The sequence below is a fragment of the Manis javanica genome, chromosome 8 (assembly GCF_040802235.1).
Source record: "Manis javanica isolate MJ-LG chromosome 8, MJ_LKY, whole genome shotgun sequence".
In the NCBI taxonomy this organism is placed as follows: Eukaryota; Metazoa; Chordata; class Mammalia; order Pholidota; family Manidae; genus Manis; species Manis javanica.
The window spans coordinates 49,157,736-49,185,720 of record NC_133163.1 but is presented as its reverse complement, the minus strand read 5'-3'; the positions used below and the strand labels follow the sequence as shown (position 1 = coordinate 49,185,720).

Genomic DNA, 27,985 nt, shown 5'->3' with positions numbered 1-27,985 from the left:
CTATTTTACCACAGTAAAAAAAAGAATATTTTTTTAAATAGACATATGAGTTCCCTACTCTTAAGTTAAGAGGTTGATGCAGTAAATACGGGCTGGAAATCTCAAATCTGTATTTTTTGAAAAAGTCTTCCTGTATTTCTCAGGCATAACCAGGTTTGGAAACTTACGATTTAATGTCTGCCAGTTCTTTCCAAGGGGACTGGTGCCAGTCTGTGAGGAAATGTTCATCAGTGAAATACATGCATATTTTTTGTAGATGTAAGTGTATTAAATTTAAGGTGCTTTTTTTCAAATCTGAGAATGTCCTGACCACATTGTTTTGGTTAAGGTGCCCACCATCTATGAAGTCATGGTGACAATCACTTCACCATCAGGTTGTTTTTTAAATGTCCATCCTTGGCAAAATAAAAACGAGCAATCCTATGTTGGTCTCCCAAAATTTTTGTGAAATTTTAATGGCTCATTAAATTCCCAAGTCTGGGAACCTTTGCTCCAGATGCCAACTATTTGAAAATATATTAACAGAAATTGCTCCTGCTATTTATTTTATTTATAGAGTAAGACACTGAAAGGATCTATACATTTTTTCTGTTGTTCATAGGATCCTTGAGGAAGGAACCATAGGAGCGTGAAGAAGTTGTCTTGTCCTGGGTGGTGCCTCAAAGGCCTTTCTCACCTGCCTGAGTTCAGGGCTCCGGTAGGCTAAGGGCTGAGCAACAGCCATTTCTAGGGGATGCCACTGCATTCCAGAGGAGGGCAGCTGGCAGAAGGGAGTGCCCAGTCTGTGGGAGCCCCGCCTGCCCCGCCCTGTTAGGCGGATTAGTTCATTATCGAAAAGTGCTTGGGAAGCACAAAGGTCTGGAGAGCCTCCACGCGCTGCTGCGCAGGCCTGCTGCCGAGCTCGCGGAGGCCAGTCTCCGAGCCTGCGGACCCAGGACGGTTCTCTCCTGCTGTGGTGAGGTCCTTCAGGGTGCGTCTAGGATGCAGAGAGACAGCTCCAGAGAGTTCTTACACACGGCATTCTATCTCAAGACAGAAGTTAAGTGTATTTTGTGATAGGATTTGTAAGACATTTAGATAAATGAACCAACCAGATTTTAATTTTGTTTTCTTCCCTTAATTTTTTTGGTGATTTTTAAGCTTTACATTCAGTTCATTATACATAAACAAGATCATATCACATGTTCTCTTCTGTGACTTACATTTTTTTAATTTAACAATGATCCTTGGAGCTCCTTCTGTGTTAGTACACGGAGGCTTCCCCCATTATCTTTTTTTTATTTTTTAAATTTTGGTATCATTAATCTACAATTACATGAAGAACATCATGTTTATTAGGCTCTCCCCTTCACCAAGTCCCCCCCACAGTCACTGTCCATCTGTGTAGTAAGATGCTGAAAATCACTACTTGTCTTCTCTGTGTTGCACAGCCCTCCCCGTACCCCCCATGCACTATACATGCTAATCGTAATGCCCTCTTTCTTTTTCCCCACCCTTATCCCTCCCTTCCCTCCCATCCTCCCCAGTCCCTTTCCCTTTGGTAACTATTAGTCCATTCTTGAGTTCTGTGATTCTGCTGCTGTTTTGTTCCTTCAGTTTTCTTTTGTTCTTATACTCCACATATGAGTGAAATAATTTGGTACTTGTCTTTCTCTGCCTGGCTTATTTCACTGAGCATAATACCCTCTAGCTCCATCCATGTTGTTGCAAATGGTAGGATCTGTTTTTTTCTTATGGCTGAGTAACATTCCATTGTGTATATGTACCACATCTTCTTTATCCATTCATCTACTGATGGACATTTAGGCGCTTCCATATCTTGGCTATTGTAAATAGTGCAGCGATAAAGATAGGGGTGCATCTGTCTTTTTCAAACTGGAGTGCTGCATTTTTAGGGTAAATTCCTAGAAGTGGAATTCCTGGGTCAAATGGTATTTCTATTTTGAGCATTCTGAGGAACCTCCATACTGCTTTCCACAATGGTTGAACTAATTTACGTTCCCACCAGCAGTGTAGGAGGGTTCCCCTTTCTCCACAACCTCGCCAACATTTGTTGTTGTTTGTCTTTTGGATGGTGGCGATCCTTACTGGTGTGAGGTGATATCTCATTGTGGTTAATTTGCATTTCTCTGATGATTAGCGATGTGGAGCATCTTTTCATGTGCCTGTTGGCCATCTGGATTTCTTCTTTAGAGAACTGTCTATTCAGCTCCTCTGCCCATTTTTTAATTGGGTTATTTGCTTTTTGTTTGTTGAGGCGTGTGAGCTCTTTATATATTTTGGATGTCAATCCTTTATCGGATCTGTCATTTATGAATATATTCTCCCATACCGTAGGATACCTTTTTGTTCTATTGATGGTGTTCTTTGCTGTACAGAAGCTTTAGCTTGATATAGTCCCACTTGTTCATTTTTGCCTTTGTTTCCCTTGCCTGGGGAGATATGTTCATGAAGAAGTCACTCATGTTTATGTCCATGAGATTTTTGCCTATGTTTTTTTCTAAGAGTTTTATGGTTTCATGACTTACATTCAGGTCTTTGATCCATTTCAAATTTACTTTTGTGTATGGGGTTAGACAGTGATCCAGTTTCATTCTCTTACATGTAGCTGTCCAGTTTGGCCAGCACCATCTGTTGAAGAGACTGTCATTTCCCCATTGTATGTCCATGACTCCTTTATCGTATATTAATCGGCCATATATGTTTGGGTTAATGTCTGGAGTCTCTATTTTGTTCCACTGGTCTGTGGCTCTGTTCTTGTGCCAGTACCAAATTGTCTTGATTACTGTTGCTTTGTAGTAGAGCTTGAAGTTGGAGAGCGAGATCCCTCCAACTGTATTCTTCCTTCTCAGAACTGCTTTGGCTATTCGGGGTCTTTGACGGTTCCATCCATTTTCTTTAACAGTTACATTCCTTCCAGACTGTATGACTGTATTAATAGGTTTTTATCTACTGTTCTAACGAAGGACTCATTGGTGGTTTGCCATTTTTCACCATTACAAACAATACTACAGCAAATATTCCTGTACACAAATTTGTGTGCTTATAATATAAATATTTCTGAAGGATGTACTCCTGGAAGTGGGATTTCTGGACCAAATGGCATGCACATTTAAGTTTTTGGTAAATACCACAGATCTCTTAAAAAATATAATTTATCTATCCCCCATCATACCCATCAACACTGGACATTATCGATTTTTTAAAAAATTGCTAGCATCATGTGCAGAAAAAGCTGTATCATTTACAATTGCATTTCTCTGATTTACCAGTTGAGATGTATATCTTTTCATATGCCTATTGGCCCTTTGGATTTTTCTGAACTTTTTCCTTGAAGTATAAAAATACAGAAAAGGTACACAAACCTTAAGAGTACTGCTGAATGAATACAAGGCGAACACTTCTCGTAACCACCACCCAGGTCAAGAAATAGAATGCTGTCCGACCTTTCCCCACCTCCCCAAAAGTTATCACTATCCTGACATCTAGTTCCTATGAATTAGTCATGCCTGTTTTTGAACTTCATACAAATGAAATCATACAACATGAGCTCTTTTGCATCTGGTTTCTTTCATTCAACATTAAGTTTATGAGTCATTCATGTACTTGTCTGTAGTTGTAACATATTCATTTACATTGCTGATTATGTTTCATTTTGTGAATATACCACACTTTATTTAATAATGGACATTTGGATTATTTCCAACATTTAGCCATTAGCAAATAATGATGCTATGAACATTCTTGTGCATGTCTTTTAGAGTACATGTGCATACATTTCTGTTGGGCATATGTCTAGGAATGAAATTTTGAAGTCATGAGCAATGTTCTTCATCCAGGCCCACTATATTTGTGAATTTCCTATGAAAATTCCTTGCACATTAATTATTGGGTGGTTTGTGTTTTATTATTGATTAGTGTGTGTTCTATTTATTCTTGATGTTAATTCTGTATTATATCTTTTGGAAATATTTTGACTAGTCTTTATTTATATTACCTTTTATTTCACAAAGTTTAAAATTTGGGGGCAGTAAAATCTGTAAATCTTTTTCTTTATTTGGTTTATTCCATTTCTGGGTTTGATGTCTTGCTTAGAAAGTCCTTCCCTATCTCAATTTTGTAAATATTCTCTTGTGTTTCCTTTAATATTCATTTTATTTTTATTTTCACTTTAGGCTTTTTAATCAGTCTGGAATTTATTGTGTGAGGGTGAGAGACAGAGGCTAATTCATTAGCACTTAGGGGATGAATAAAATTATAGCATTTGCTGCCTTGATTTTTTTAACGCTTATTTTTTAAAATCTCAATACAGGTGATAACATCAATGAGCTAAGAAACTGTCAAAATTTTATTATTTTTATTTAAACTTCAGAATGGTCTCCTCTAAGTTAAACCTGAGTTAGATTCTAAATGGGGTAAGTTTTCTATATCAGTGCTTGCCACCCAAAAGGCCATGCATATAAATGGTCAATGGTTATTTAGTCATTTACTATGTATTTATGGAACTTAATGTGCAGTTCTCATGGACTCATGTGTCTAATGAGGAAAAAGAGCCTATTCTGGAATCCTTGAGGGAGCTTGACTGCACCATGCATCTGAGCTCTCCAGTCAGGAAAATCACAGCTGCTTGCTCTTAAGGCCCCAGCTCCTCCCAATCTGAGTTGATGTCCCCAAATGGATTATATACTAAGTCTATCCTCAATTAGACAAAAGTCCAGTTCGAACTTCATAGCAAATCCCCAGGGCCAGTTTTTGGTTATAGACATGATTTCCTCAGGCAAAACTGCCCACTTAAGGAAAACTATTTTCTTGGCAGGCTGGTGATCAACGTAGGGTCACATATGGCAGAAGTATGTCTGAACTCAGTCTGTTCTTCCCCTTTGTCTGAAATGGAGCCGGCTTTTTGTGCCTGTTAAGCATCAGTGCTCACTGAGGAATACTTGTATGCAGACTCTCCAGTCGCTCACAGCATGAAGCAGTTTTGTTCTGCTCACCCCTCCTCTTTCCTTTTGCTTTACACATTTTTGGGAAGGCCAGATTACTTGCGATTTAGTTAATGTGTTATGGGACTGGAGCCTGAGCTAGGGTGGAGGGAAGACACAACCCTTTTAGAATGACAAAGAGCATGGTTTTAGACTGGTGAGCTGCACGTGCAACTGTGAACTGTCTGGGCTGATTTGCTTGGAAATTGCTGTGCTGGCCAAGCTCCAGAAATGTAATCCACAGTGGCCTGAAATCACAAGTTTTGCTGCTTGCATTCTTAGTTTCACAATTTAAGGATTTGGCTGGTGCCTGTCCTGAAAGCATGGGATTTTCTACTGTTTGTGCACACATGCCATTGAGTGTGTGTGTGTGCATGTGTGTGTGTGTGTGCAGTGCACACGGGCTTGTCTGCACAGGCATATTTTACAGCTGAACTCTTTATACCTATGGGGAGGCAGTAATTAAAGAACATAGTATATGGCAGATTTTCTTTGATTTCAAGAATAGCATGTGTGGATTTGTAAGTTCCTGTCTTGGGAGAAATGTGATGGAGAATCTTACGTGTAAGTGCAATTGATTCACTAGCTAAAAGACCTTGCCTCAAAATATCTGAGGATAATTTACTTAGGAGAATTCAACATGCCATTTTTTTTTTGAGGAACAGGTGTAATGACCACATTTTGGGGGAAGTGAAGACCTGAGCTTTGAGGAAGTTAAGCCTGAGGCCACGAGCAGCAGTTATTTATATCACTGTGATGTGTATTGAAAGCCTGTGACTTTCATTCCACCACAGTCACGGAAGTAGTTTAGAGAAGAGGATGGGTGTGCATTTTGCCTTGTTAATCATCTACCACACTAAGAGCTTCTGGTGTGGTTCAGATTTCTGGTAATCTGTACCCTGGCTCTACTGCCAACAAAAGGGTGCTTACTTGCTCTTCCTCAGCCTACTCTGTGGAGAAAATGGCTCACTTCCGAATGGTTGATAGATGTGTGAAATGATTCTTGCTTCCTTTCCCAAGATGCCCCCTGTGTGAGCATCCTGGTGTGTGTGTTTGAGGGGAGGGAGAGAATTTTCATTGTCTCTAAGCTCAAAATAAAGACACTGGACTCTAACAACCAACAAAAACAGAACATTAGGAACTCTTGTGTTTGCTATTATAATAAATGAAGCCTCATGTAACTAGCTTCCATTTTTCTCTCTTGAGTTGTAAAGCTACTCCCCACCCCCACCAACACTCACAGCCCCAGGCTCTTTTGGTTGTGGGAAATGAGTGTGTTTGGGGACAAACATGTCAGAATTATGAGGGAGAAACTTGGCAGGGAAACGAACTATGCAATATGCTTGACAAGAATTGAGAAACAATACATCTCAGATTTTCTGAGAATGTCTCAATTTTTGGTTAGAAATATGACCCAGAGGCTACAGAAAGGGAATTACTGTTGCAGCTCCATTCGGGACATGAACAGGCAGTCTTAACTGAGGAGCCAGCACCGGGTATTTCAGCACAGAAAGATGAGGTGTCTGTAGGTGAGGGACTTGGTCCTGCTTCCACCAGGGGTAGGTGGAAATTGAAAAGAGAGAACTTGTGGACTTTTGCTTTAAATAAGAAAACCAGGAGGTAGATGTCCACAAAGCAAAATACCCAGAATGGTAGAGCAGTAAGGAAATGCTAGGTGGCGGGAAACACGTGCATGTTTGCCTAAATGTTGAGATTTTTCTGGGCTCACCTAATCTCAGTCCTTTGGAGTTTTCCTTTTATGAGGGTAAACATGGTTTAATAGTGAGCAAATATTAGTTCAGATAATTAAAACCATTCGAGTTGGACAGGAAACATTCAAGGGAAATGTGCAGGTGCCTGCAAGCAAGGGTGGCACCAGGAGGGTCTTGGTATGTTGGCTCCCTCTCCCCCAGGAGGAGCGTCCCTGGAGTGAAGCCACACACAGCCAGAGAGGAAACAGACGACTTGTAAAAAACAGGAGCAGGGTGGAAACATTCTGAACGTATTTATACGCTGTGAGCCCTGGGGAGAGTGTAAGAGGCATCTGGGGTATTTGCATTTTTGTTTGTTGGAGGCGTCTCACAACTCTCTCTCTCATTCATTCAGGACACGGGATTTCCAAGACTGTTGCCATCTTAGAGTTTGTGTTTTCAGCTTCACTACAGGTGTCATCACACATATTAAAGAAAGACAGTTCTAGGATGACTTAAAACAGAGAAGCCAGCCTGAAATTCAATTTTGGACCATAGATGCATTTTCCTTCCGGAGGGAGCCATGTGATTTCTCCCGTCCTCACCATCCTGCATTCTTTTCATTCCAAGGGCTGGTCACATCAGGACAGAAGCCCTCATCCTCAGGCCCTTGTTGATGAATGGGAGGCATGCCCTGCTTAAGTTTTTTCCAAACCAGAGCAGCGACTAATGGATGTGTAACTCACCATAATCCATGGCAAGGTATGATACAAACCATGAGAGAAAAATAACAAAGTGCTGATGGAAACTTATTCTCGTTAGGGAGATTTGTTTGTGGTGACATTTGAAATGAGCCTGAAAAATGAGTAGGATTTTGACAGACGGAAAAGAATGTTATCTTTTTAACCAAATTACTATGGTATTAATGTTCAGTAATATCTAAATGAATCTGAATCCATACAATATACCTGGGGTTTCTGAGAGGTCCCGCCTCAGCCTGGTGTGCGGCTGGCAGGGGCAGCGCCCACACTATTCTTTTGAGGACACCTTCCTGCCACTCAGCCTAAGTGGCTCAAATGGGGCTGGCCCTGCCCCTGGCTGTAGGCCGAGGCTGTGACCCAGACTAACTAATAAGAGCACCAAGTCCCTGTAGCACGGTGATTGGTTCTGGGGGAACCATGTGACCCAGCTGGCCCAGTCCTGGGGCTTTATTTGGAACCACTGGGGAAAAAGCATCCACTTTCTGCTGGGTTGTTAAGCTGGTGGGTTGTTGTTGAGGAGCAGGAAGGGCCTGCTCTGTTACCACACAGGGAGAACCTGAGAGATGGCAAGATTCCTGAGCACCTGGATCCAGTTGTGCCAGGAACTCTACTGTTGGATTTTTTAGCCCCTTACTCCCACTTTTGAATAATCCATTATTTGCTTTTCCCTTGCAAACAAAAAAAGTCCTAACCAGTACAGAACTTTTAAATAACCTGCTTAAACAAACAAGCAAACAAACTGTGGGGGTAAGAAGGTTGCAGATTCATAGAGGAGGTTCCTAGCAAAAGGAAATCTCCCTGTGGCTAACATTTTCCAGATCAGCTTCTTAGGCCCTGGTGACTAAGACACTGGGACTGTATGCTTTAACTCGCTGGTCTGAGGCTTCTCACCAATCTAGTTGACTCCTGAGTGCAGGATACTTTTCCATGAATCAGAAATGCAATATGCAGTCATGTTGTCACAAAGCAATGAAAAAGGCTCATTTGCCTTCTGTGTCTCTCCGAGTTTGTTTTTTCTGGGTTACACATTGTAAGTGAGGAGTCGTAACAACAATGCTGTTGGGATTTATTAGTAGTTGAAGAGAGAGACTAATGAGAAAAGACCTGTTCATCATCAGAATCAAATTCTCTGCAGAAGAATTGTAGACTGTGGGACAATTGCCTTGAGCCAACTAATTTTCTGTCCCTTCAGGGAAAACTTTTGGGTGTTTGAATGAAGTGCCATATCTGGAAATGCAGAAGATAATTGCTCTTACTGAGTGCTTACTATGTCCTTGATATTAAGAACAATATTTCGCCTATATTCTCTCTTAATGTCATCAGCTTTACAAGGTAAGTCCCAATCCTGTTTTACAGGCATGGGGAATGAGGCAGACACTACCAGTTGCTATCCTACATCCATTCTCTCCTTGTTCCGTGAAGAGAGCCCCAAGCAATTACTACTTCTAGTTCAAAGTTTAGGCCCTCTGAGTGATTGCTGCAGACATTTATCATTTTGCAAGCATTTCATCATTTCTTGCCTGCAGCTAGAAGTCTTCTTGGGATTTCTGGGAAAGTGTTGCTTTCCTGATGTGGATGTTGTCCCTTCCTTCTTGTCCTTCCTTCTCCCTGCCTGGAATCTGGATAGGAGGTTGGTGGTGGCATAGCCAAGTTTTGACCTTGGTGCAACCCCAAGAAGAACCATATTCTGAATCCATATAGGACAATTCGAGGTTTTGAGTGGAGCAGGAAGATAGAAGGAAACTGCGATATTCTGACATTGCAAAGCCACTGTTCCTGCCCTGGACAGCTTACTTTCAGACTAGTTATGTAAAAAATTAAAAAGGAAACTATTAACACAGTGAGGCTGGGTTTCTGTTACTGGCAACAGAATGCACTCCCCAACAGACACAGGGAAACAGCTAATGGAGCATGAGGGGCTTCTTGCATTTTCATCTAAAGTAATGCTTCAAAGCTGAATAAGAGGTAGTACCCACCCTTAAAGAGTTCTAGCCTAGTTTTGGAGGTGGATACATAAAGAAACAATTGCAATATAATGTCATTAGTGCAATGATAGTAATTTGCCTAGGGCATCAAGGATTCCTAGGAAAATAAAGAAAATGAGACAAAAATGGAACAGTAGTTAGCCATGCAGAGAAGAGAGGTGCAAAAAGAGGTTATAGCTTGAAAAAGGTATCAGAGTGAGACACTGTGCACCATATGTGGAGAGCCACAAGCTGGTGTGAGTTGTTGAAGCATAGAATTGCAGCAGGAGAGGTTTTTCATTTAGCCCTTGCTACATAAGAAGCCACCCTCAAAGCTTAGTGGCTTAAAGCTATATCTTTTTTCATAATTCTTCAGTCTGAGCTGAATTCAACTAGGCAGTTTTTCTGTTCATAAAATATCTGTTGGGGTTGGAACTTTCAAGAGAACTTAACTCTTGCAAAATGATAAATGTTTAGTGCCTCAGCTGGGATAAATGGAATCACAGAGGCTGGCTGGGCATTTCTTTCTCTCTCTGTGTGTCTCTCCCTCTCTCTCTCATTCTCTCGGTCTCTCCTCTCTGTGTGCATAGCTAGGACTTCCTCATAGGGCAGTTGACTTCTTACAAGGTATATGGCTTCCAGTAGGGTGGAAGACGAAGCTGCCCGCGCATTTAAGGCCTGGGCTCAGAAGTACCAGACCATCACTTCCACTGAACTCTGTTGATTAAAGCAAGTGACAGGCCTGCCCTGCATCAGGGAGAGGAAGTAGCTTCTACTTCTTGATGGGAGGAGCATTATGCACATAAAGGGAGAGATGAATTAACAGGGTCATCTTTGGAGAGTACCGACCACAGAGGTAAAGGTTGCAGATGAAAGACAACCTGGTCTGCTTGTTAGGTAGGTCAGTGTAAACGCCAGACCTGGGGGTGTGCTATGCTACATAGTTGGGATCTGAAAGGAGAATGCTACTCAGACTTCCCTAACCCATCAGAGTAAAACAGACAGAGTAGTGTGATTAGGCAGAGGAAGGGCTGGAGTTTGGCTTTGAATCCCCTTCAGTTTCCATGTGACTGGACTCAGAGGCCCCCTTATGTCATGGGAGATGGGTGAGTGGCGAGTCAGAGTGGCTACTCTGGAATCCACAGTGGTGAAGGTCATGGGGGAGCCTACTGCAAAGGCCAGATAGGCCTCTCAGGTCACGGGCTGGGGGGAGCCTGGCAGAGAACCTGTAGTGTCAGAGTGGCAGGGGAAGCTGAGCAGGCTGAGTCTACCTGGGAGGATGGTAAGTCCTGGCAAAGCCAAGAGACCAGAGGAGGAGTTCCCAGCCATCCCATAGCACAAATCAGCAAACATCTGAAGAATATGTTATGGTTTTGAGCACTTTGTCTTCTACCCAGTCAACTCTTACCCATCAAGTCACAAAGATAACACCCCTCTGTGACATAATGAGTTATAAGAAATATATATTTGGTCAATCAGAAGATGAAAGTATATCTCCCAGATATTTTTGGTCTTCATCTACAGTTCCTAAGAAAGCTCCAGAGCTGTAAAGATCAAATGGGTGTCTTGTTACGTTGAGAGTCTTTTGGACCCCACCCAAGAGTAGGAGCTGGTTGCCATGGGAACCAACAGTGTGATCAGAGGGTGGGAACTCTCAGCCTCCAGCCCCCAACCCTTGGGTGGGAAGTTGGCTGAGGAAGGTTGAATCAGCCAATGGCCAATGATTTAGTCAATCATGACTGTAATGAAGCCCTCACAAAAACCCAAGAAAGGAGGATCCAGCTCTCCCACTTATGCATTCTGTTTCTCACGATGGAGCTTCCACATGTGAGGACCCAGATGCCTACACAAGCCACCCAGCTAGGCCCCAAGCTCTGAGAGGGTAGAAGCTCCTTTATTGGAGACTTTGCCCTATGTGTCTCTTCATCTGGCTGTTAACTTGTATCCTTTACAGTATCCTTTATTAGACTGGTAAAAGTAAATTTAGAGTTCCGTGAGCTGCTCTAGCAAATTAATCAAACCTAAGGGGAAGGTTGGAGGCCAGAAGCACAGGTAACAGCCTGGTGCTTGCACAGGCATGGAGTGTGGGGGTGGAGGTGGTCTTGAAGGATGGAGCCTGTCACCTGGGGAATCTAGTGCTGTCTCTGGGCAGACAGTATCAGAATTCAGTTGAATTCTTGGACACTCTGCTGTGTTTGAGCACTGCTTGGTGTCATGTGTGGGAACCACGCTCCCCCCACAACCACACACACACACACACACACACACACATTGGAATAAGGTTGGGAACCCAAAAGAATAAAAATTAAAGAGACTCACAGAAATACAAATAATTATTAGAGAATACTATGAGAATCTATATGTCAACAAGCTGTAAAACAGAAGAAATGAACAACTTCCTAGAAAAATACAACCTTCTAAGACTGACCAAGGAAGAAACAGAAAATCTAAACAGACCAAGCAAGGAAATTGAATCGGTAATCAAAAAACTACCCAAGAACAAAACCCCCAGGCCAGATGGATTCACTGCTGAATTTTATCAGACATATAGAGAAGACATAATACCCATTCTCCTTAAAGTTTTCCAAAAAAATAGAAGAGAAAGGAATACTTCCAAACTCATTCTATGAAGCCAGCATCACTCTAATACCAAAGCCAGGCAAAGACCCCACCAAAAAAGAAAATTACACACCAATATCCCTGATGAACATAGATGCAAAAATACTCAACAAAATATTAGCAAACTGAATCCAAAAATACGTCAAGAGGATCACACACCATGATCAAGTGGGATTCATCTCAGGGATGCAAGGATGGTACAACATTAAAAAATCCATCAACATCATCCACCACATCAACAAAAAGGACAAAAACCACATGATCATCTCCATAGACGCTGAAAAAGTATTCAACAAAATTCAACATCCAACAAAATTCAACATCCATCCATGATAAAAACTCTAAAAAAAATGGGTATAGAGGGCAAGTACCTCAACATAATAAAGGCTGTATATGACAAACCCACAGCCAATATCATACTTAACAGTGAGAAGCTGAAAGCTTTTCACCTAAGATCGGGAACAAGACAGGGATGCCCCCTCTCCCCACTGTTATTCAACATAGTACTGGAGGTCCTAGCCATGGCAATCAGACAAAACAAAGACATACAAGGCATCCAGATTGGTAAAGAAGAAGTCAAACTGTCACTATTTGCAGATGACATGATATTGTACATAAAAAACCCTAAAAACTCCACTCCAAAACTACTAGAACAATATCTGAATTCAGCAAAGTTCAAGGATACAAAATTAATACACAGAAATCTGTTGATTTTCTATACACTAATGATGAACTAGCAGAAAGAGAAATCAGGAAAACAATTCCATTCACAATTGCATCAGAAAGAATAAAATACCTAGGAATAAACCTAACCAAGGAAGTGAAAGACCTATACCCTGAAAACTACAAGACACTCTTAAGAGAAATTAAAGAGATACTAACAAATGGAAATTCATCCCATGCTCTTGGCTAGGAAGAGTTAATATTGTCAAAATGGTCATCCTGCGCAAAGCAATCTACAGATTCAATGCAATCCCTATCAAAATACCAACAGCATTCTTCAACAAACTGGAAAAAAATAGTTTTAAAATTCATATGGAACTACAAAAGACCTCGAATAGCCAAAGCAATCCTAAGAAGGAAGAATAAAGTTGGGGGGGATCTTACTTCCCCTCTACTACAAAGCTACAGTAATTAAGACAATTTGGTACTGGCACAAGAACAGACCCAGAGACCAGTGGAACAGAATAGAGAGTCCAGATATTAACCCAAACATGTATGGTCAATTAATATATGATAAAGGAGCCATGGACATACAAAGGGGAATTGACAGCCTCTTCAACAGCTGGTGTTGGCAAAACTGGACAGCTACATGTAAGAGAATGAAACTGGATCATTGTCTAACCCCATACACAAAAGTAAATTCAAAATGGATCAAAGGTCTGAATGTAAGTCATGAAACCATAAAACTCTTAGAAAAAAACATAGGCAAAAATCTCATGGACATAAACATGAGTGACTTCTTCATGAACATATTTCCCCGGGCAAGGGAAACAAAAGCATAAATGAACAAGTGGGACTATATCAATCTGAAAAGCTTTTGTACAGCAAAGGACACCACCAATAGAACAAAAAGGCATACAGTATGGGAGAATATATTCATAAATGACAGATCCAATAAAGAGTTGACATCCAAAATATATAAAGAGCTCATGCACCTCAACAAACAAAAAGCAAACAATCCAATTAAAAAATGGGCAGAGGAGCTGAACAGACAGCTCTCCAAAGAAGAAATTCAGATGGCCAACAGACACATGAAAAGATGCTCCACATCATTAGTAATCAGAGAAATGCAAATTAAAACCACGAGATATCACCTCACACCAGTAAGGATCGCCACCATGCAAAAGACAAACAACAACAAATGTTGACAAGGTTGTGGAGAAAGGGGAACCCTCCTGCACTGCTGGTGGGAATGTAAATAAGTTCAACCATTATAGAAAGCAGTATTTAAGTTCCTCAAAAAACTCAAAATAGAGATACCATTTGACCCAGGAATTCCACTTCTAGGAATTTACCCTAAGAATGCAGCAGCCCAGTTTGAAAAAGACATATGCACACGTATGTTTATTGCAGCACTATTTACTATAGCCAAGAAATGGAAGCAACCTAAGTATCCATCAGCAGATGAATGGATAAAGAAGATGTGGTACATATACACAATGGAATATTATTCAGCCATAAGAGGAAAACAAATCCTACCATTTGCAACAACATGGATGGAGCTAGAGGGTATTATGCTCAGTGAAATAAGCCAGGTGGAAAAAGACAAGTATCAAATGACTTCACTCATCTGTGGAGTGTAAGAACAAAGAAAAAAACTGAAGGAACAAAACAGCAGCAGAATCACAGAACCCAAGAATGGACTGACAGTTACCAAAGGGAAGAGGACTGGGAAGGATGGGTGAGAAGGGAGGAATAAGGAGGGGCAAAAAGGAAAGGGGGCATTATGATTAGCATGTATAAGGTGGCGGGGGGATATGGGGAGGGCTGTACAACACAGAAAAGACAAGTAGTGATTCTACACATCTTGCAATGCTGATGGACAGTGACTGTGGTGGGGTATGTGGAGGGGGGACTTGGTGATGGGGGGCATCTAGTAAACATAATGTTCCTCATGTAATGGTAGATTAATGATACCAAAAAAGAAAAAATTAAAGAGACTGAGTGGATTATGCAGGTGCCATGTCTTCCCCAGACAAACCTTTAGGTGTTCATACTGCACTGCCATGGCACCTTTGATTTGTATTTGTAAACACTGGGTTCTGTGGAAACCTCACAGGCCTGGGTAGTTGACATCTGCTGGGTATTATTTTCCCCTGAACCTTTCCTCTTCTGATGAAGGAATATAAGATTATTTCCTTTAAGATGAGTTCATTGGCAATAACAAGACACACAGAAGCTGGTCAGAGCAGTTTTGGTTGATGGAGGTTAGAGGAAGTATATATAGTGGGAATTATAGCCTGGCCAGCCCTTCCCTTCAGCCTCCTACCTCCCTTCAATTTTTGTTACAATAAATGCAAATGGCGTCAGCTTTTGTTTGTCCCTGTTGACAACCTGGGTATCCTCTCCTATCCAGACCCTGGAAATCTCTTTATTTCTTAAAACCTGTATTCTGTTGTAAAGTTTAGATTCTGAGTTGGATAGGGAACTGCTCTAAGTTCTAGAGAAAATGTGTTTCTGTCCCAAATTGGAATTGAGAGGATTTGGGAAAAGCCAAAACAACAAAGTTGCAATTCAGAATTGCGCTTCTCCAAAAAGGAGCTTTCAGACATGGTAAGACAATGCATTAGAGGGTTTTGGTTTCCTTTAAACCAGCCCTATAGTCAAAGGTAATATAGCTACATAATTAGATATTCAAGAAAGGGAAGTTTTCATATTGAAAACATGCTAATGAATCATACCAAACTGTTGTGGCATCTACTCTGAGATCTTAGAATTGCTTTCAGAGTCATTTACTTACCAGCACTTGGGAATTCAATTTGTATAAACTGTAACCTTCTGGTATATAACATATGCCAGGAAGAATGCATATTTGCAAATAAGCAATTTCCATTCTCGTAATCTTCCTTTTCACCCAACCAGCAAACTTCCCTGGAACTGTGAAGGAAATATCAAAAGGCCCATCAGTTTGTTCCTCTGCCTCCAGACTTTGGATACAAGCAGGACAACCATTCCCTTTCAAGGACCCCTCTGGAAACCAGACCACTGCTTTGGATTTGGTGTTCTTATTGTGAGCATCTGATAGTTTTCCTGTGCCTTCTAGCTCTTGAGAGCCCTGCTGCTTCCACTCTCATTTTGGGCTTGCCCTTCTGGGACTGCAGCCCTGCCCCAGCTGTTAACAGCGAGCTGATTGGATCAATAACCTAAAAGGGGGGTGCGCTAGTGAGGTCCAGGAGTTGAATGTGATACTTTTCACTTAGATTACATGGGATTGTGGGTCTGGTGTTAATTTAAAAGGATTTCCAGTCATTTGAACAAACTGGTGTCTATGTAAGTTACTGGAGTGAGAGAGAGAAAAAGAAGAGGAGGACAAGGAGGAAGAGGAGGATAGTGGCAGCCATTTTCAAGAGGAACATAGAAAACACCCTTTGTCCCTCCCTTCCAGAAATAACACTGGTAATATCTTGGTATGTGTCCTCCAAGCACCTAGTGTCATGGATATGAACGACCACCTTTATCTCTAGTAATCAAATAGAGACACTTTTTTTTTTCTTTGAGAGGGCATCTCTCATTTATTAATCAAATGGTTGTTAACAATAAAATTCAGTATATGGGGGTCAGTGCTCAATGTACAATCATTAATCCATCTCAAGCCTAATTCTCATCAGTCTCCAATCTTCTGAAGCATAACGAACAAGTTCTTACATGGTGAACGAATTCTTACATGGTGAACAGTACAAGGGCATTCATCACAGAAACTTTCGGTTTTGATCACACATTATGACCTATAAACAATGAGGTCAAATATGAATATTCGTTTGATTTTTGTACTTGATTTATATGTTGATCCCACATTTCTCCCTCTATTATTATTATTATTTTTATTTTTAATAAAATGCTGAAGTGGTAGGTAGATGCAAGATAAAGGTAGAAAACATAGTTTAGTGCTGTAAGAGGGCAAATGTAGATGATCAGATGATCAGGTGTGTGCCTATGGACTAAGTATTAATCCAGGCTAGACAAGGGTAGCAAAACATCCACGGATGCAGAAGATTTCTCTCAAAGCAGGGGGGGTGAGGTTCTGAGCCTCACCTCTGTTGATCCCTAAATTCTCACCTGATGACCCCCCTGCGACTGTGCCTGTCTTAGGTTGTTCCTCCCTTGAGGAATCTTACCCGTCTCTGGCTAACCAGTCATCTTCCGGGGCCATACAGGGAAATGTAAAGTTGGTAAGTGAGAGAGAAGCCATATTGTTTGAAAAGGTTAGCTTTTTACTTCTTTGCAGATTTATGCCCTGTGGCTTCTATGCCCAGCACTTGTCTCGAGGTATCTTTACCACCTGGAGGAATTATGATACTCGGTAAATTCGATATGAGGCACGAATTCTATTTAAGGGTTGTAATTAGGAAGGAAGAAGAAAAGCTATAGATGTAGCATATGGAAGGAAACATGGGAGGATTGATTATTTCTTTGACATATCTTCTTGTAGAGTACCTTAAGTATGTATAGGTTTTAAACTACTAACTAATTTGCACACACATATTAACATAATAGGAATACGGTGACATAAACAAAGCAAATCTATAATTACCATCCATCTCCAGTGAAGCCAAGAAAACCATTTAGGCACTCTAGGCATTTGTGAAAATTTGTCTATGATATGATGGATATTGTCCAACTGTACTTGAACAGTCTGAGAGAAATCAGACAAATTAAAGCAGCCCATTTCTGGGATCTGTTCACATCCCATATGTTCTTTTAACCGTAGATAGTCTATAGTCATAAGATTTTGGAGTGCTACACCTTGCACCCCTCCCAACTCCTGGTTGAGTTCCAACAGTACAGATCCGGTCAAATTCATTGTCTCACTGTATGCACATGCCAGCCTAGACATCTCCCTCCTCATTCCTATGGCAAGTCCAGGAGACGGTGGGGTGGACGCAGCCACAACCGCAGCATCGCCCGGATCCCTGTGGAGGCTTTTTGATGATCATCCCCTGGCACAAGTCCTCCAGAGAGTGCTGATGCCGGAAGCTCCTCCTCATATCGTATCTTAGTTCATTTCCTGGGTATCCAAGCTAGGCCTTGATCTTCTGCATAGAAATAAACAGACCCTTTGCCCACACTTTGACATGCCCTCTATGCCACTGTGCAGAACTCACTGGAGGTCGGCACACAGTAACTGCTTTTTTTTTTTTTTTTTTTATTAAGAGAAAGGAATATTATCAGAAAAGAGTACCTCCATAGCTGATCATCTGACACCCTTTAAGTGATCAACATTAAGGATATTTAAAGCATGCGTTGATCTTTGATTTACCAACAGTTTTATCCTATCAAGGAGTAATCCCCCTTTTCTTTCTTTCTTTCGTTCTTTTTTTTTTTTAATTTTTAATCTACACTTACATGAAGAATACTATGTTTACTATGCTCTCCCCTATATCAGGTCCCCCCTAACAACCACATTACGGTTACTGTCCATCAGCTTAGCAAAATGTTGTAGAGTCACTACTTGTCCTCTCTATGTTGTGCAGCCCACCCTCCCCTTTCTCCCTCCCCCCCATGCATGCTAATCTTAATACCCCCTTCTTCTTCTCCCCCCTTATCCCTCCCTGCCCACCCATCCTCCCCAGTTCCTTTCCCTTTGGTACCTGTTAGTCCATTTTTGGGTTCTGTAATTCCGCTGCTGTTTTGTTCCTTCAGTTTTTCCTTTGTTCCTATACTCCTCAGATGAGTGAAATCATTTGGTATTTCTCTTTCTCCGCTTGACTTATTTCACTGAGCATAATACTCTCCAGCTCCATCCATGTTGCTGCAAATGGTTGGATTTTTCCACTTCTTATGGCTGAGTAGTATTCCATTGTGTATATGTACCACATCTTCTTTATCCATTCATCTGCCGATGGACATTTAGGTTGCTTCCAATTTTTGGCTATTGTAAATAGTGCTGCGATAAACATAGGGGTGCATCTGTCTTTCTCAAACTTCATTGCTGCGTTCTTAGGGTAAATTCCTAGGAGTGGAATTCCTGGGTCAAATGGTAGGTCTGTTTTGAGCATTTTGATGAACCTCCATACTGCTTTCCACAATGGTTGAACTAATTTACATTCCCACCAGCAGTGTAGGAGGGTTCCCCTTTCTCCACAGCCTCGCCAACATTTGTTGTTGTTTGTCTTTTGGATGGCAGCTATCCTTACTGGTGTGAGGTGATACCTCATTGTAGTTTTAATTTGCATTTCTCTGATAATTAGCGATGTGGAGCATCTTTTCATGTGTCTGTTGGCCATCTGTATTTCTTTTTTAGAGAACTGTCTGTTCAGTTCCTCTGCCCATTTTTTAATTGGGTTATTTGTTTTTTGTTTGTTGAGGCGTGTGAGCTCTTTATATATTCTGGATGTCAAGCCTTTATCGAATGTGTCATTTTCAAATATATTCTCCCATACTATAGGGTTCCTTTTTGTTCTATTGATGGTGTCTTTCGCTGTACAGAAGCTTTTCAGCTTAATGTAGTCCCACTTGCTCATTTTTGCTGTTGTTTTCCTTGCCCGGGGAGATATGTTCAAGAAGAGGTCACTCATGTTTATGTCTAAGAGGTTTTTGCCTATGTTTTTTTCCAAGAGTTTAATGGTTTCATGACTTACATTCAGGTCTTTGATCCATTTTGAGTTTACCTTTGTATATGGGGTTAGACAATGGTCCAGTTTCATTCTCCTACATGTAGCTGTCCAGTTTTGCCAGCACCATCTGTTGAAGAGACTGTCTTTTTGCCATTGTTTGTCCATGGCTCCTTTATCAAATATTAATTGACCATATATGTTTGGGTTAATTTCTGGAGTCTCTAATCTGTTCCACTGGTCTGTGGCTCTGTTCTTGTGCCAGTACCAAATTGTCTTGATTACTATGGCTTTGTAGTAGAGCTTGAAGTTGGGGAGTGAGATCCCCCCTACTTTATTCTTATTTTTCAGGATTGCTTTGGCTATTCGGGGTCTTTAGTGTTTCCATATGAATTTTTGAATTATTTGTTCCAATTCATTGAAGAATGTTGCTGGTATTTTGATAGGGATTGCATCAAATATGTATATTGCTTTGGGCAGGATGGCCATTTTGACGATATTAATTCTTCCTAGCCATGAGCATGGGATGAGTTTCCATTTATTAGTGTCCCCTTTAATTTCTCTTAAGAGTGACTTGTAGTTTTCAGAGTATAAGTCTTTCACTTCTTTGGTTAGGTTTATTCCTAGGTATTTTATTCTTTTTGATGCAATGGTGAAGGGAATTGTTTTCCTGATTTCTCTTTCTATTGATTCATTGTTAGTGTATAGGAAAGCTACAGATTTCTGTGTGTTAATTTTGTATCCTGCAGCTTTGCTGTATTCCGATATCAGTTCTAGTAGTTTTGGAGTGGAGTCTTTAGGGTTTTTTATGTACAGTATCATATCATCTGCAAATAGTGACAGTTTAACTTCTTCTTTACCAATCTGGATTCCTTGTATTTCTTTGTTTTGTCTGATTGCCGTGGCTAGGACCTCCAGTACTATGTTAAATAACAGTGGGGAGAGTGGGCATCCCTGTCTGGTTCCCGATCTCAGAGGAAATGCTTTCAGCTTCTCGCTGTTCAGTATAATGCTGGCTGTGGGTTTATCATATATGGCCTTTATTATGTTGAGGTACTTGCCCTGTATTCCCATTTTGCTGAGAGTTTTTATCATGAATGGATGTTGAATTTTGTCAAATGCTTTTTCAGCATCTATGGAGATGATCATGTGGTTTTTGTCTTTCTTTTTGTTGATGTGGTGGATGATGTTGATGGATTTTCGAATGTTGTACCATCCTTGCATCCCTGGGATGAACCCCACTTGGTCATGGTGTATGATCCTTTTGATATACTGTTGAATTCTGTTTGCTAATATTTTATTGAGTATTTTTGCATCTACATTCATTGGGGATATTGGTCTGTAATTTTCTTTTTTGGTGGGGTCTTTGCCTGGTTTTGGTATTAGGGTGATGTTGGCTTTATAGAATGAGTTTGGGAGTATTCCCTCTTCTTCTATTTTGTGGAACACTTTAAGGAGAATGGGTATTATGTCTTCTCTGTGTGTCTGATAAAATTCAGAGGTAAATCCGTCTGGCCCCGGGGTTTTGTTCTTGGGTAGGTTTTTGATTACCGTTTCAATTTCTTTGCTCGTAATTGGTTTGTTTAACTTTTGTGTGTCTTCCTTGGTCAGTCTTGGGAGGTTGTATTTTTCTAGGAAGTTGTCTATTTCTTCTAGGTTTTCCAGCTTGTTGGCATATAGGTTTTCATAGTAGTCTTTAATAATTCTTTGTATTTCTGTGGAGTCTGTTGTGATTTTTCCATTCTTATTTCTGATTATGTTGATTTGTGTTGATTCTCTTTTTCTCTTAATAAGTTGGGCTAGAGGCTTATCTATTTTGTTTATTTTCTCAAAGAACCAGCGTTTGGTTTCATTGATTTTTGCTATTGTTTTATTCTTCTCAATTTTGTTTATTTCTTCTCTGATCTTTATTATGTCCCTCCTTCTGCTGACTTTAGGCCTCATTTGTTCTTCTTTTTCCAGTTTTGATAATTGTGATGTTAGACTATTCATTTGGGATTGTTCTGCCTTCTTCAAGTGTGCCTGGATTGCTATATACTTTCCTCTTAAGACTGCTTTCGCTGCATCCCACAGAAGTTGGGGCTTAGTGTTGTTGTTGTCATTTGTTTCTATATATTCCTTGATCTCTATTTTGATTTGTTCATTGATCCATTGATTATTTAGTAGCATGTTGTTAAGCCTCCATGTGTTTGTGAGCCTTCTTGTTTTCTTTGTAGAATTTATTTCTACTTTTATACCTTTGTGGTCTGAAAAATTGGTTGGTAGAGTTTCAATATTTTGGAGTTTACTGAGGCTCTTTTTGTGAGCTAGTATGTGGTCTATTCTGGAGAATGTTCCATGTGCACTTGAGAAGAATGTATATCCTGTTGCTTTTGGATGTAGAGTTCTATAGATGTCTATTAGGTCCATCTGTTCTAGGGTGTTGTTCAGTGCCTCTGTGTCCTTACTTATTTTCTGCCTGGTGGATCTATCCTTCGGGGTGAGTGGTGTGTTGAAGTCTCCTAAAATGAATGCATTGCAGTCTATTTCCCTCTTTAGTTCTGTTAGTATTTGCTTCACATATGCTGGTGCTCCTGTATTGGGTGCATATATATTTAGAATGGTTATATCCTCTTGTTGGACTGAGCCCTTTATCATTATGTAGTGTCCTTCTTTATCTCTTGTTACTTTCTTTGTTTTGAAGTCTATTTTGTCTGATATTAGTACTGCAACCCCTGCTTTCTTCTCACTGTTGTTTGCCTGAAATATGTTTTTCCATCCCTTGACTTTTAGTTTATGCTTATCTTTGGGTTTGAGGTGAGTTTCTTGTAAGCAGCATATAGATGGGTCTTGCTTTTTTATCCATTCTATTTCTCTGTGTCTTTTGATTGGTGCATTAAGTCCATTTACATTTAGGGTGACTATTGAGAGATATGTACTTATTGCCATTGCAGGCTTTAGATTTGTGGTTACCAAAGGTTCAAGGTTAGGTTCTTTAGTATCTTACTGCCTAACTTAGCTCACTTATTGAGCTGTTATATACACTGTCTGGAGATTCTTTTCTTCTCTCCCTTCTTATTCCTCCTCCTCCATTCTTCATATGTTGTGTGTTTTGTTCTGTGCTCTTTTTAGGGGTGCTCCCATTTAGAGCAGTCCCTGTGGGATGCCCTGTAGAGATGGTTTGTGGGAAGCAATTTCCCTCAGCTTTTGCTTGTCTGGGAATTGTTTAATCCAGCCATCATATTTAAATGATAGTTGTGCTGGATACAGTATCCTTGGTTCAAGGCCCTTCTGTTTCATTGCATTAAGTATATCATGCCATTCTCTTCTGGCCTGTAGGGTTTCTGTCGAGAAGTCTGATGTTAGCCTGATGGGTTTTCCTTTATAGGTGACCTTTTTCTCTCTAGCTGCCTTTAAAACTCTTTCCTTGTCCTTGATCTTTGCCATTTTAATTACTATGTGTCTTGGTGTTGTTCTCCTTGGATCCTTTCTGTTGGGGGTTCTGTGTAATTCCATGGTCTGTTCGATTATTTCCTCCGCCAGTTTGGTGAAGTTTTCAGCAATTATTTCTTCAAAGAGACTTTCTATCCCTTTTCCTGTTTCTTCTTCTTCTGGTATCCCTATAATACGAATATTATTCCTTTTGGCTTGGTCACATAGTTCTCTTAGTGTTGTTTCATTCCTGGAGATCCTTTTATCTCTCTCTATGTCAGCTTCTACACGTTCCTGTTCTCTGGCTTCTATTCCTTCAATGGCCTCTTGCATCTTATCCATTCTGCTTATAAATCCTTCCAGGGATTGTTTCACTTCTGTGATCTCCTTCCTGACATCTGTGATCTCCCTCCGGACTTCATTCCACTGCTCTTGCATTTTTCTCTGCATCTCATCCCATTGCTCTTGCATTTTTCTCTGCATCTCTGTCAGCATGTTCATGATTTTTATTTTGAATTCTTTTTAAGGAGGACTGGTTAGGTCTGTCTCCTTCTCAGGTGTTGTCTCTGTGATCTTTGTCTGCCTGTAGTTTTGTCGTTTCATGGTGATAGAGATAGTGTGCAGAGCTGGTACAAGTGACCGCTGGAAGAGCTTCCCTTCTTGTTGGTTTGTGGTCTTCCTCTCCTGGGAGAATAGCGACCTCTAGTGGCTTGTGCTGGGCAGCTGTGTGCAGACAGGGCTTCTGCTTCCTGCCCGGTTGCTATGGGGTTTATCTCCGCTGTTGCTGTGGGCGTGGCCTGGCTGGGGCTGCTCCTCCAAAATGGTGGAGCCCCGTTGGAGGGGGAGCTGCCGGGAGGCTATTTATCTCCGTATGGGGCCTCTGTGCTCCCTGCTGCCCAGGGGGTTAGAGTGCCCAGAGATCCCCAGATTCCCTGCCTCTGGTCTAAGTGACCTGTCCTGCCCCTTTAAGACTTCCAAAAAGCACTCTCCAAACCAAAACAACAACAGCAGCAATGAGAGAGGGAACAGAAAAAAAAAAAAAAAAAAAGGAAAAAACACTTGATTTTTTTTTTGTCCTCAGGCGCCGGTCCCAGGCACCTGCTCACTGGTCCTGCTGCCCTGCCTCCCTAGCACCAGGGTCCCTGTCCCTTCAAGGCTTCCAAAAAGCACCCACCCACTGGTCCCGCACAGAAAAACGCGCGATATTCTTTGTCCTCAGGTGCTGGTCCCAGGCACCCGCTCACCAGTCCCGCCGCCCTGCCTCCCTAGCACCAGGGTCCCTGTCCCTTCAAGGCTTCCAAAAAGCACCCACCCACTGGTCCTGCACAGAAAAACGCGCGATATTCTTTGTCCTCAGGTGCCGGTCCCAGGTACCCGCTCACCAGTCCCACCGCCCTGCCTCCCTAGCACCAGGGTCCCTGTCCCTTTAAGGCTTCCAAAAAGCACTCGCCAAAAAGAGAAAAAAAAAGGGGGGGAAACGCGCGATTTCCTCCGTCCTCAGGTGCCAATCTCAGGCACCCGCCCACCGGTCCCACAGGGAAAAACGCGGGATATTCTTTCTCCTCAGGCGCCGGTCCCAGGCACCTGCTCACCAGTCCCGCCGCCTTGCCTCCCTAGCACCAGGGTTCCTGTCCCTTTAAGGCTTCCAAAAAGCACTTGCCAAAAAGAGAAAAAAAAAAGGGGAAAAATGCACAATTTCCTCTGTCCTCAAGTGCCGGTCCCAGGCACCCGTTCACCGGTCCCGCCACCCTGCCTCCCTAGCAATGGGGTCCCTGTCCCTTTAAGGCTTCCAAAAAGTACTCGCCAAAAAAAAAAAAAAAAAACGCTCCGGTTTCTTTCCACCCACCGGGAGCCCGGGGGTGGGGCGCTCAGGTCCCGCCGGGCCGGGGCTTGTATCTTACCCCCTTCGCAAGGTGCTGGGTTCTTGCAGGTGTGGATGTGGTCTGGATGTTGTCCTGTGTCCTGTGGTCTCTATTTTAGGAAGATTTTTCTTTGTTATATTTTCATAGCTCTTTATGTTTTGGGGAGGAGATTTCCACTGCTCTACTCACGCCGCCATCTTGGCTCCGCCCCCGAGACACTTTTATAAAACTTAAAAGTTGCCTACAGTTTCTATGTGTACCATTTAGTAATACTTATACACATTGTTCCAGTATTCCTACTTCTAGGAATTTATCCTAAAGAAAAATCTAGAATTAGTAAGACTAACATTAGCTATCAATTATCGAATTTTAATTGTGTATCAAGAGTTTCACAGACATTGGTTCATTTAATTCTTAGACCAAGCCTGCAGAGTAGTTAACAGAGAAAGGAGTGTTCCCCCTTGTCCCAGTCTCCTGTCCCCCCAAATGCTCCAAAGGCCCTGGGAGGAAGGAGTGGTTATCCTCACTCAGGGGTCTGGGGTGGGTGGCGGGCAGCAAGGTCCAGTGCCGGCTGTGACTCCTACCTACCTAGTTCAGCTCTTCTTTGAAAGCTCTTTTGACCTGAAGTCTTCCCTCATCCTCTCAGACCTGTTCTGACTCCCCATCCTCTGTTCTCTCAAGGTGCTGGAGCTACCTCAGGAGAGCCCAGAAATACTCCACTGCCTGCCAGTGCTTCTCAAAATGTGTTCTCAGCATCCCAATCAGAAATGTCTAGGGAGCTGTTAGAAGGTACAGACCAACTGAATCAGAGTTTCCAGTGGTGGGGCCTAGGAATCTGTGTCTCACAAGCATTACTGGTGCTGGTAACCACACAGCCAAGTGAGAGAGAAACTGCACTGACATGTATACCTCTTCAGAGCAGGGATCCTGTGGAATCGCCCTCTGTTAGCCCCGGGACACCTGGCACAGTGATGTACAGCAGACATAGGTGTTTGGTGAGTTCAATGCAGAAATGTATTTCTTAGGAAGGAAGTGAGAGCGGGGAAGGTAGGAAAAGAAAGATAATGGGTGTGGAAGACAGGGTGGCTTGAGGGCTTTTGCAGGAAGTGGGAAATCTCAGGCTGACTTGAGATGCCCACTCTTGAGGTCCTTTGAGTGCTACCAATAGATATTAAGGTGATGTCTTTCCTTTTTTCTTTTTTCCCCCACAGATGTGTACTTTAGTCCCAGGAATTTTTTTTGAAACCTAATCTTTCAATTCCAGAATGAGTAATTGTGTATAAAGTGGGTCACAAGGAAGTGATAACTAATGCGCAGACTATTTTAACTGCTGAATCAGAAATCTCTGTGCTGCATTTTGAAATATGCAGGAAGGAAAATACACAGATGATAGCAGTGGAAGGAGTCCTAAAATAATATTTTCACAAATTCTGGCCCAACATACCCCTTGGGGTTTGGGGTGCTCCAATGATAACACACTCCTGAGAGGTGAAGAATTGGAATAAAACTGCCAAACCAGAAATCTTTCCAAAGGACACAGGACCACTCAGCCTGACAGGCTGAAAGCTGCCACAATGCCGTGGGGGCATCTGAGTCACTCTGCTTTATAGCACAGGCAGGGCTTCAGGAAAGCAAAGGTAAACAAAACCCACAAACAAAACTTTAAAATCTGTTTTATTTGCTCTTCCTAAAACAAAGAAACAAAATGCACTTTTTTGGTTTAATTTGTTTCACAGATTTTTTTCATTTGGTAAACTATACACAATATTAAAATTACCATTTTAACCATGATTGGCATTAAGTGCCTTCACAATGTTGTGCAACTGTCACCACTATCTATTTCCAGAACTTTTTCATCATCCCAAACAGAAACTCTATACCTAATAAGCAATAATTTCCCATGTCCCCAGTCTCTGGTAACCATCATTCTACTTTATGTCTCTATGAATTTCCTATTCTAGGTGCTTTATATAAATGGAATAATACGGTATTTGTCCTAGTTCACTTAGCATAACATTTTCAAGGTGCATTCAAGTTGTGGCATGTATCAGAGCTACATTCCTCTGTATGGCTGCATAATAATTCCATCACATGTATGACTACATTTACTGACAGACAGTGGGTTGTTTCCACCTTTGGCCAGTGTAAGTAACGCTGCTGTGAACATTGGTATGTAAGTATCTGGTTCAGTCCCTATTTTCAATTCTTTGAGTAGATACCCTGGAGTGAAATTGCTGAATCCTATGATAATTCTATGTTTAATTTCTGAGGAAACAAGAACTGTTTTCCATACTGACTGCACTGTTTCACTGTCCCATCAGCCACGGGTGAGAGTTCCAGTTCCTCTACATCCTCACCACACTTGCTATGTTTTTTTAATTAATAGCCATCCTAAAGGTGTGAATTGGTATTTCATTGTGGTTTTGATAGATTTTTAAATGAAAATCGTACTGAGGATGTATAGGTAATTTCACAAAATGTAGGCTTTAAACAGAGACTAGGAATCATAACGTGCTGAAAATAATACTAAGAATGTTTGTAATTCATTGTGCACAGTATTTTTTTGTTATTCATATTTTTGGTGTAAATTTCTAAATTTATTTCCTGTATTCTCATCTTGTGTATCAATTAAGTTTTCTTCTTGATACAAGGTTCAAATTTTATCCAATGTTCTAAAAACAATTTTTGTCCATGACATTTAAAAGTGGTTTAATATTTGATGACAGTTGTTATTCTGGTACCCACTGAACCAGCCTTTGAGGTCCAGTAGATGGTTTTGATTCCATTGTTAAGCTATGCAGCATTTTGTAATCATTAGGAACAAACATAAAGTTGTTTCTTTGAGGTTGAGCTGCGGTCATTTCTTAAAATAATTACTGTAGCCAAATGACAGATCTAATGTATTCAGATTAAATCTTAATTTTTTCTTTGGCTGTAACCAACACATTGATAAAGAGAAACCTTACATTAACACTTGGTCAATAAATACTTGAGGGCCGCTATTAGCCTGCCTTTGTGCTGGATGCGGAGTACACATTGGTGACTGAACAGATCACATCTTACGGGATAACTTATAAAAGTTCAGGGTTAAATTTGACCTAGGACCAAATTGTACTTACTGAATTGATTTTTACACGCCTTTCCCAAAATTCTTTCCCAAAAGGATTAGCTTATGAGAGGTACACACCGTAATGTTAACATGCAAAAAGGTAGAGTCCAAATCAGGAAGGGAGCTAGCAACGTGCTAGAGCCCTGACTTGCATATGTTTGATACAATTACTGTCGTGTAATTACTATGTTACTCTTTTTGGCACAAACTTTAGGGATGTGTTTGCTTAGAGAAAAACAAGTAACACTGACTTAATTAAGAAGAGGTTCATTTAACTCACATAACAAGAAGCCTGAAAATATGTAATGCATG

At 41.2% G+C, this 27,985-nt stretch overlaps 2 long non-coding RNA genes across 7 annotated transcripts in view; one reads left to right on the top strand and one right to left on the bottom strand.

Annotated features, from left to right (window-relative positions):
- Nucleotides 1-24,737, bottom strand: part of LOC140843085 (uncharacterized) — a 43,541-nt gene extending 18,804 nt beyond the window's left edge. For both annotated transcript variants that reach the window (XR_012120532.1, XR_012120533.1), the window contains exons 1-2: nt 24,604-24,737; nt 15,481-15,617 (exon numbers count right to left, since the gene is read on the bottom strand). This is a non-coding gene — a long non-coding RNA (uncharacterized lncRNA). The remainder of the gene's footprint in view (nt 1-15,480; nt 15,618-24,603) is intronic.
- On the top strand, nt 454-27,408 carry LOC108398655 (uncharacterized). 5 transcript variants are annotated; one of them, XR_012120530.1, is made up of 5 exons: nt 454-7,435; nt 8,627-8,766; nt 15,603-16,147; nt 25,246-25,559; nt 25,776-27,408. It is a non-coding gene; the product is annotated as an uncharacterized lncRNA (long non-coding RNA). The 5 variants fall into 5 exon arrangements; XR_005060846.2 differs by having other exon boundaries at nt 466-955; nt 7,304-7,435; nt 25,246-27,408; XR_012120531.1 differs by having other exon boundaries at nt 466-955; nt 7,089-7,435; nt 25,246-27,408.
- Nucleotides 27,409-27,985: the final 577 nt, after the last annotated feature.